The sequence below is a fragment of the Ipomoea triloba genome, chromosome 10 (assembly GCF_003576645.1).
Source record: "Ipomoea triloba cultivar NCNSP0323 chromosome 10, ASM357664v1".
NCBI lineage: Eukaryota > Viridiplantae > Streptophyta > Magnoliopsida > Solanales > Convolvulaceae > Ipomoea > Ipomoea triloba.
This window is the reverse complement of record NC_044925.1, coordinates 12,743,411-12,752,523: the sequence shown is the minus strand read 5'-3', so window position 1 is coordinate 12,752,523 and position 9,113 is coordinate 12,743,411. Positions and strand designations below refer to the sequence as shown.

At 30.6% G+C, this 9,113-nt stretch overlaps 5 non-coding genes across 5 annotated transcripts; all 5 read left to right on the top strand.

Moving 5' to 3' along the window:
• Window positions 1–1,544: 1,544 nt before the first annotated feature.
• Window positions 1,545–1,616, top strand: TRNAD-GUC. Its single transcript has one exon. It is a non-coding gene; the product is annotated as a tRNA-Asp (tRNA).
• Window positions 1,617–2,571: 955 nt separating this feature from the next.
• TRNAD-GUC lies at window positions 2,572–2,643 on the top strand. Its single transcript has one exon. It is a non-coding gene; the product is annotated as a tRNA-Asp (tRNA).
• Window positions 2,644–3,570: 927 nt separating this feature from the next.
• TRNAD-GUC lies at window positions 3,571–3,642 on the top strand. Its single transcript has one exon. It is a non-coding gene; the product is annotated as a tRNA-Asp (tRNA).
• A 928-nt stretch (window positions 3,643–4,570) lies between these two features.
• On the top strand, window positions 4,571–4,642 carry TRNAD-GUC. Its single transcript has one exon. It is a non-coding gene; the product is annotated as a tRNA-Asp (tRNA).
• A 4,188-nt stretch (window positions 4,643–8,830) lies between these two features.
• Window positions 8,831–8,902, top strand: TRNAD-GUC. The gene has a single exon. It is a non-coding gene; the product is annotated as a tRNA-Asp (tRNA).
• The last annotated feature ends 211 nt before the right edge of the window (window positions 8,903–9,113 follow it).

Here is a 9,113-nt window from a genome sequence, read left to right as displayed (position 1 = left end):
TATTAAAAATATTTTTTTGAAATATGTGAATACAAAAAATAACCTTAAAAATATGAGTTAATATTTGATTTTAGAATTGAGATTAATGTCATGTTGAATGCTAATTACTTTTTGTAGCTACGGTAATCAATTTTATATCTCAAGATCGAAACAAATTAAATTTGTAAATCAAAATCTTTGACATTATCGTGATTATTCATGAGAATTGATTAATGTTTCTTGTAAATTATAATTTTAAATGGATTTGTATGTATAATTGTAGTTTGTTGATGGTATTGGATGTAAATATGAATATAAATGATGGTTAATTATTGAATTTTTACATTATAAAGTAATAATATAATAAACTCAGCAGTGACTACGACATGTATTAGTTTGATTTGAAATCGACAGCCACACGCACACATTGTATTGGGTCTACTGGAAACAGGAATATGTGACTTTCTTAGTGTGCCGCACAAGTCGTTGTAGTATAGTGGTGAGTATCCCCGCCTGTCACGCGGGAGACCCGGGTTCGATCCCCAGCAACGGCGCCTTTTCCTTTAAGCTCTTTATAGGAAAACAAAGCAAAGCTTAATCAAACAAAACATTAGTAATCCGACCTGCTGCCGGATTCAAACCAACGACCTAAGGATTTCAACTCAAATTACTTTTAGTGCATATGGATTAAAGCGAAATAAGAAGCACAAAGTTAATTTTTTTCTCTACTTGCAGGACATCTAGTTAAGTTAGACTACCAAACTCCGTAATGCTCAAGCTACACACCCAAATAAACATTCATGATTCACCAACAAACAACCTTTGTTATTATTAATATCATGATACCCGTGCGATGCACGGTCTGTATATTATAATGATTATTGTTATGTAAAGATGCTAAGATGTGTTACTATTATTAAATAATGCTTTTTTTTTATGAAAGACCTATGTTGATTTATAAGTTTGATTATATATTGACATTTGATATTTATAACTGAAGATACAATTTAAAAAAACACCTATTAAAAATATTTTTTTGAAATATGTGAATACAAAAAATAACCTTAAAAATTTGAGTTAATATTTGATTTTAGAATTGAGATTAATGTCATGTTGAACGCTAATTACTTTTAGTAGCTATGGTAATCAATTTTATATCTCAAGATCGAATTTTAGTAGCTATGGTAATCAATTTTATATCTCAAGATCGAAACAAACGAAATTTGTAAATCAAAATCTTATCTCAAGATCGAAACAAACGAAATTTGTAAATCAAAATCTTCGACATTATCGTGATTATTCATGAGAATTGATTAATGTTTCTTGTAAATTATAATTTTAAATGGATTTGTATGTATAATTGTAGTTTGTTGATGGTATTGGATGTAAATATGAATATAAATGATGGTTAATTATTGAATTTTTACATTATAAAGTAATAATATAATAAACTCAGCAGTGACTACGACATGTATTAGTTTGATTTGAAATCGACAGCCACACGCACACATTGTATTGGGTCTACTGGAAACAGGAATATGTGACTTTCTTGGTGTGTCGCACAAGTCGTTGTAGTATAGTGGTGAGTATCCCCGCCTGTCACGCGGGAGACCCGGGTTCGATCCCCGGCAACGGCGTCTTTTCCTTTAAGCTCTTTATAGGAAAACAAAGCAATGCTTAATCAAACAAAACATTAGTAATCCGGCAAGGAAAACAAAGCAAAGTTTAATCAAACAAAACATTAGTAATCCGACCTGCTGCCGGATTCAAACCAACAACCTACTTTTAGTGCATATGGATTAAAGCGAAATAAGAAGCACAAAGTTAATTTTTTTCGCTACTTGCAGGACATCTAGTTAAGTTAGACTACCAAATCCGTAATGCTCAAGCTACACACCCAAATAAACATTCATGATTCACCAACAAACAACCTTTGTTATTATTAATATCATGATACCCGTGCGATGCACGGTCTATATATTATAATGATTATTGTTATGTAAAGATGCTAAGATGTGTTACTATTATTAAATAATTTTTTTTTTTTATGAAAGACCTATGTTGATTTATAAGTTTGATTATATATTGACATTTGATATTTATAACTGAAGATACAATTTAAAAAAACACCTATTAAAAATATTTTTTTGAAATATGTGAATACAAAAAATAACCTTAAAAATATGAGTTAATATTTGATTTTAGAATTGAGATTAATGTCATGTTGAACGCCAATTACTTTTTGTAGCTATGGTAATCAATTTTATATCTCAAGATCGAAACAAATTAAATTTGTAAATCAAAATCTTTGACATTATCGTGATTATTCATGAGAATTGATTAATGTTTCTTGTAAATTATAATTTTAAATGGATTTGTATGTATAATTGTAGTTTGTTGATGGTATTGGATGTAAATATGAATATAAATGATGGTTAATTATTGAATTTTTACATTATAAAGTAATAATATAATAAACTCAGCAGTGACTACGACATGTATTAGTTTGATTTGAAATCGACAGCCACACGCACACATTGTATTGGGTCTACTGGAAACAGGAATATGTGACTTTCTTGGTGTGCCGCACAAGTCGTTGTAGTATAGTGGTGAGTATCCCCGCCTGTCACGCGGGAGACCCGGGTTCGATCCCCGGCAACGGCGTCTTTTCCTTTAAGCTCTTTATAGGAAAACAAAGCAAAGCTTAATCAAACAAAACATTAGTAATCCGACCTGCTGCCGGATTCAAACCAACGACCTAAGGATTTCAACTCAAATTACTCTTAGTGCATATGGATTAAAGCGAAATAAGAAGCACAAAGTTAATTTTTTTCGCTACTTGCAGGACATCTAGTTAAGTTAGACTACCAAACTCCGTAATGCTCAAGCTACACACCCAAATAAACATTCATGATTCACCAACAAACAACCTTTGTTATTATTAATATCATGATACCCGTGCGATGCACGGTCTATATATTATAATGATTATTGTTATGTAAAGATGCTAAGATGTGTTACTATTATTAAATAATTGTTTTTTTTTATGAAAGACCTATGTTGATTTATAAGTTTGATTATATATTGACATTTGATATTTATAACTGAAGATACAATTTAAAAAAACACCTATTAAAAATATTTTTTTGAAATATGTGAATACAAAAAATAACCTTAAAAATATGAGTTAATATTTGATTTTAGAATTGAGATTAATGTCATGTTGAACGCTAATTACTTTTTGTAGCTATGGTAATCAATTTTATATCTCAAGATCGAAACAAACGAAATTTGTAAATCAAAATCTTTGACATCATCGTGATTATTCATGAGAATTGATTAATGTTTCTTGAAAATTATAATTTTACATGGATTTGTATGTATAATTGTAGTTTGTTGATGGTATTGGATGTAAATATGAATATAAATGATGGTTAATTATTGAATTTTTACATTATAAAGTAATAATATAATAAACTCAGCAGTGACTACGACATGTATTAGTTTGATTTGAAATCGACAGCCACACGCACACATTGTATTGGGTCTACTGGAAACAGGAATATGTGACTTTCTTGGTGTGCTGCACAAGTCGTTGTAGTATAGTGGTGAGTATCCCCGCCTGTCACGCGGGAGACCTGGGTTCGATCCCCAGCAACGGCGTCTTTTCCTTTAAGCTCTTTATAGGAAAACAAAGCAAAGCTTAATCAAACAAAACATTAGTAATCCGACCTGCTGCCGGATTCAAACCAACGACCTAAAGATTTCAACTCAAATTACTCTTAGTGCATATGGATTAAAGCGAAGTTAATTTTAATAGGTTCTTCCACTTTTCTCTACTTGCAGGACATCTAGTTAAGTTAGACTACCAAACTCCGTAATGCTCAAGCTACACACCCAAATAAACATTCATGATTCACCAACAAACAACCTTTGTTATTATTAATATCATGATACCCGTGCGATGCACGGTCTATATATTATAATGATTATTGTTATGTAAAGATGCTAAGATGTGTTACTATTATTAAATAATGCTTTTTTTTTATGAAAGACCTATGTTGATTTATAAGTTTGATTATATATTGACATTTGATATTTATAACTGAAGATACAATTTAAAAAAACACCTATTAAAAATATTTTTTTGAAATATGTGAATACAAAAAATAACCTTAAAAATATGAGTTAATATTTGATTTTAGAATTGAGATTAATGTCATGTTGAACGCTAATTACTTTTAGTAGCTATGGTAATCAATTTTATATCTCAAGATCGAAACAAACGAAATTTGTAAATCAAAATCTTTGACATCATCGTGATTATTCATGAGAATTGATTAATGTTTCTTGAAAATTATAATTTTACATGGATTTGTATGTATAATTGTAGTTTGTTGATGGTATTGGATGTAATATGAATATAAATGATGGTTAATTATTGAATTTCTACATTATAAAGTAATAATATAATAAACTCAGCAGTGACTACGACATGTATTAGTTTGATTTGAAATCGACAGCCACACGCACACATTGTATTGGGTCTACTGGAAACAGGAATATGTGACTTTCTTGGTGTGCCGCACAAGTCGTTGTAGTATAGTGGTGAGTATCCCTGCCTGTCACGCGGGAGACCCGGGTTCGATCCCCGGCAACGGCGTCTTTTCCTTTAAGCTTTTATAGGAAAACAAAGCAAAGCTTAATCAAACAAAACATTAGTAATCCGACCTGCCGGATTCAAACCAACGACCTAAGGATTTCAACTCAAATTACTCTTAGTGCATATGGATTAAAGCGAAGTTAATTTTAATAGGTTCTTCCACTTTTCTCTACTTGCAGGACATCTAGTTAAGTTAGACTACCAAACTCCGTAATGCTCAAGCTACACACCCAAATAAACATTCATGATTCACTAACAAACAACCTTTGTTATTATTAATATCATGATACCCGTGCGATGCACGGTCTATATATTATAATGATTATTGTTATGTAAAGATGCTAAGATGTGTTACTATTATGAAATAATGCTTTTTTTTATGAAAGACCTATGTTGATTTATAAGTTTGATTATATATTGACATTTGATATTTATAACTGAAGATACAATTTAAAAAAACACCTATTAAAAATATTTTTTTGAAATATGTGAATACAAAAAATAACCTTAAAAATATGAGTTAATATTTGATTTTAGAATTGAGATTAATGTCATGTTGAACGCTAATTACTTTTAGTAGCTATGGTAATCAATTTTATATCTCAAGATCGAAACAAACGAAATTTGTAAATCAAAATCTTTGACATCATCGTGATTATTCATGAGAATTGATTAATGTTTCTTGAAAATTATAATTTTACATGGATTTGTATGTATAATTGTAGTTTGTTGATGGTATTGGATGTAAATATGAATATAAATGATGGTTAATTATTGAATTTTTACATTATAAAGTAATAATATAATAAACTCAGCAGTGACTACGACATGTATTAGTTTGATTTGAAATCGACAGCTACACGCACACATTGTATTGGGTCTACTGGAAACAGGAATATGTGACTTTCTTGGTGTGCTGCACAAGTCGTTGTAGTATAGTGGTGAGTATCCCCGCTTATCACGCGTGAGACCCGGATTCGATCCCCGGCAACGGCGTCTTTTCCTTTAAGCTTTTATAGGAAAACAAAGCAAAGCTTAATCAAACAAAACATTAGTAATCCGACCTGCTGCCGGATTCAAACCAACGACCTAAGGATTTCAACTCAAATTACTCTTAGTGCATATGGATTAATGCGAAGTTAATTTTAATAGGTTCTTCCACTTTTCTCTACTTGCAGTTCATCTAGTTAAGTTAGACTACCAAACTCCGTAATGCTCAAGCTACACACCCAAATAAACATTCATGATTCATCAACAAACAACCTTTGTTATTATTAATATCATGATACCCGTGCGATACACGGTCTATATATTATAATGATTATTGTTATGTAAAGATGCTAAGATGTGTTACTATTATTAAATAAAGGTTTTTTTTTATGAAAGACCTATGTTGATTTATAAGTTTGATTATATAATGACATTTGATATTTATAACTGAAGATACAATTAAAAAAAACACCTATTAAAAATATTTTTTGAAATATGTGAATACAAAAAATAACCTTAAGAATATGAGTTAATATTTGATTTTAGAATTGAGATTAATGTCATGTTGAACGCTAATTACTTTTTGTAGCTATGGTAATCAATTTTATATCTCAAGATCGAAACAAATGAAATTTGTAAATCAAAATCTTTGACATTATCGTGATTATTCATGAGAATTGATTAATGTTTCTTGTAAATTATAATTTTACTTGGATTTGTATGTATAATTGTAGTTTGTTGATGGTATTGGATGTAAATATGAATATAAATGATGGTTAATGATTGAATTTTTACATTATAAAGTAATAATATAATAAACTCAGCAGTGACTACGACATGTATTAGTTTGATTTGAAATCGACAGCCACACACACACATTGTATTGGGTCTACTGGAAACAGGAATATGTGACTTTCTTGGTTTGTCGCACAAGTCGTTGTAGTATAGTGGTGAGTATCCCCGCCTGTCACGTGGGAGACCCGAGTTTGATCTCTGGCAACGGCATTTTTTCCTTTAAGCTCTTTATAGGAAAACAAAGAAAACAAAGCAAAGCTTAATCAAACAAAACATTAGTAATTCGACCTGCTGCCGGATTCAAACCAACGACATAAGGATTTCAACTCAAATTACTCTTAGTGCATATGGATTAAAGCGAAATAAGAAGCACAAAGTTAATTTTAATAGGTTCTTCCACTTTTCTCTACTTGCAGGACATCTAGTTAAGTTAGACTACTAAACTCCGTAATGCTCAAGCTACACACCCAAATAAACATTCATGATTCACCAACAAACAACCTTTGTTATTATTAATATTATGATACCCGTGCGATGCACGGTCTATATATTATAATGATTATTGTTATGTAAAGATGCTAAGATGTGTTACTATTATTAAATAATGCTTTTTTGTTTTATGAAGGACCTATGTTGATTTATAAGTTTGATTATATATTGACATTTGATATTTATAACAGAAGATACAATTAAAAAAAACACCTATTAAAAATATTTTTTTGAAATATGTGAATACAAAAAATAACCTTAAAAATATGAGTTAATATTTGATTTTTGAATTGAGATTAATGTCATGTTGAACGCTAATTACTTTTTGTAGCTATGGTAATCAATTTTATATCTCAAGATCGAAACAAATTAAATTTGTAAATCAAAATCTTTGACATTATCGTGATTATTCATGAGAATTGATTAATGTTTCTTGTAAATTATAATTTTACTTGGATTTGTATGAATACTTGTAGTTTGTTGATGGTATTGGATGTAAATATGAATATAAATGATTGTTAATTATTGAATTTTTACATTATAATGTAATAATATAATAAACTCAACAGTGATTACGACATGTATTAGTTTGATTTGAAATCGACAGCCACACGCACACATTGTATTGGGTCTACTGGAAACAGGAATATGTGACTTTCTTGGTGTGCCGCACAAGTTGTTGTAGTATAGTGGTGAGTATCCCCGCCTGTCACGCGGGAGACCCGGGTTCGATCCCCAGCAACGGCGTCATTTCCTTTAAGCTCTTTATAGGAAAACAAAGCAAAGATTAATCAAACAAAACATTAGTAATCCGACCTGCCGAATTCCCTAAGGATGATTTCTTTATAGGAAAACAAAGCAAAGATTAATCAAACAAAACATTAGTAATCCGACCTAAGGATGATTTCTTTATAGGAAAACAAATAGTAATCCGACCTAAGGATGATTTCTTTATAGGAAAACAAAGCAAAGATCGACCTAAGGATGATTTCTTTATAGGAAAACAAAGCAAAGATAAATCAAACAAAACATTAGTAATCCGACCTGCCGAATTCGAACCAGCGACCTAAGGATGATTTCAACTGAAATTACTCCAGCTACATTCCTCGGCTCTACCAACTGAGCTAAAGTTAATTTTAATAGGTTCTTCCACTTTTCTCTACTTGCAGGACATCTAGTTAAGTTACACTACCAAACTCCGTAATGCTCAAGCTACACACCCAAATAAACATTCATGATTCATCAACAAACAACCTTTGTTATTATTAATATCATGATACCCGTGCGATACACGGTCTATATATTATAATGATTATTGTTATGTAAAGATGCTAAGATGTGTTACTATTATTAAATAAAGGTTTTTTTTTATGAAAGCCCTATGTTGATTTATAACTTTGATTATATAATGACATTTGCTATTTATAACTGAAGATACAATTAATAAAAACACCTATTAAAAATATTTTTTGAAATATGTGAATACAAAAAATAACCTTAAAAATATGAGTTAATATTTGATTTTAGAATTGAGATTAATGTCATGTTGAACGCTAATTACTTTTTGTAGCTATGGTAATCAATTTTATATCTCAAGATCGAAACAAATGAAATTTGTAAATCAAAATCTTTGACATTATCGTGATTATTCATGAGAATTGATTAATGTTTCTTGTAAATTATAATTTTACTTGGATTTGTATGAATACTTGTAGTTTGTTGATGGTATTGGATGTAAATATTAATATAAATGATTGTTAATTATTGAATTTTTACATTATAAAGTAACAATATAATAAACTCAATAGTAATTACGACATGTATTAGTTTGATTTGAAATCGACAGCCACACGCACACATTGTATTGGGTCTACTGGAAACAGGAATATGTGACTTTCTTGGTGTGCCGCACAAGTCGTTGTAGTATAGTGGTGAGTATCCCCGCCTGTCACGCGGGAGACCCGGGTTCGATCCCCGGCAATGGCGTCTTTTCCTTTAAGCTCTTTATAGGAAATGCAGGAACCAACAACCTAAGGATAACAACCTAAGGATTCCAACTGCTCCGCTTTAAAAACTGAGCTAAAGTCGGTGTTAATAAAAGCTTTCATTGAGTAGTCTCGAAGCCCAGAATCGGGACTCCAACTACAGTCCTCCTTCGCTCTACAAACTGAGCTAAAGTCGGTGTTAATATAAGCTT